The sequence below is a fragment of the Arachis stenosperma genome, chromosome 4, assembly GCF_014773155.1.
Source record: "Arachis stenosperma cultivar V10309 chromosome 4, arast.V10309.gnm1.PFL2, whole genome shotgun sequence".
Taxonomy (NCBI): domain Eukaryota; kingdom Viridiplantae; phylum Streptophyta; class Magnoliopsida; order Fabales; family Fabaceae; genus Arachis; species Arachis stenosperma.
In genome coordinates this window covers 57,606,179-57,607,259 of record NC_080380.1, presented here as the reverse complement: position 1 = coordinate 57,607,259, position 1,081 = coordinate 57,606,179, and the positions used below count along the sequence as shown (strand labels likewise).

At 39.6% G+C, this 1,081-nt stretch overlaps 1 non-coding gene across 1 annotated transcript; it reads left to right on the top strand.

Annotated features, from left to right (window-relative positions):
- The first annotated feature begins 717 nt into the window (after nt 1-717).
- Nucleotides 718-821, top strand: LOC130978408 (small nucleolar RNA R71). The gene has a single exon (XR_009086054.1). It is a non-coding gene; the product is annotated as a small nucleolar RNA R71 (small nucleolar RNA).
- Nucleotides 822-1,081: the final 260 nt, after the last annotated feature.

The window sequence follows — 1,081 nt, the reverse complement described above, 5'->3', positions numbered from 1 at the left end:
ATTGCTTGGGAGAGTACTAGGAGGAATTTCAGTGAATTTTTTACTCAGCTGGCCCACTTGTACCACCAAATTTCTAATGGAGGACCTTATTTCATTCATGAAACTTAGAGTGGCCTTAGATAGATCAGAGACTATGTTTGCTAAGCTAGAGGGGCTCTGCTCAAAATTCTTTGTCTGTTGCTGAGAGGATGATGGAAAAGGCTTGCTATTGCTAAACATGTTTCTTCCACCATTATTAAAGTCTTGCTGAGGCTTTTGTTGATCATTCCATGAGAAATTTGGATGATTTCTCTATGAGGGATTATAGGTTTTCCATAGGCTTCACCCATGTAATTCACCTCTGCCATTGCAGGGTTCTCAAGATCATAAGCTTCTTCTTTAGAAAATGCTTCTTTAGTACTGTTGGACGCATTTTGCAATCCATTCAGACTATGAAAAATCATATTGACTTGCTGAGTCAACATTTTGTTCTGAGCCAATATGGCATTCAGAGCATCAATTTCAAGAACCCCCTTCCTTTGAGGTGTCCCATTATTCACAGGATTCCTTTCAGAGGTGTACATGAACTGGTTATTTGCAACCATTTCAATGAGTTCCTGAGCTTCTGCAGGCATTTTCTTCAGGTGAAAATATCCACCTGCAGAATGGTCCAATGACATCTTGGACAATTCATTCAGACCATCATAGAATATATCCAGGATGGTCCATTCTGAAAACATGTCAGAAGGACACTTTTTGGTCTGTTGCTCGTATCTCTCCCAAGCTTCATAGAGGGATTCACCTTCTTTCTGCCTGAAGGTTTGAACATCTACTCTAAGCTTGCTCAGCTTTTGAAGAGGAAAGAACTTGGCTAAGAATGCCGTGACCAGCTTATCCCAAGAGTTCAGGCTATCTTTAGGTTGAGAGTCCAACCATGTTCTAGCTCTGTCTCTTACAGCAAAAGGGAAAAGCATAAGCTTATAGACCTCAGGATCAACTCCATTGGTCTTAACAGTAACACAGATCTGCAAGAATTCAGTTAAGAACTGAAAAGGATCTTTGATGTTAGGATTTTTTTCTAGTAAAGAATTATTAAAAATAG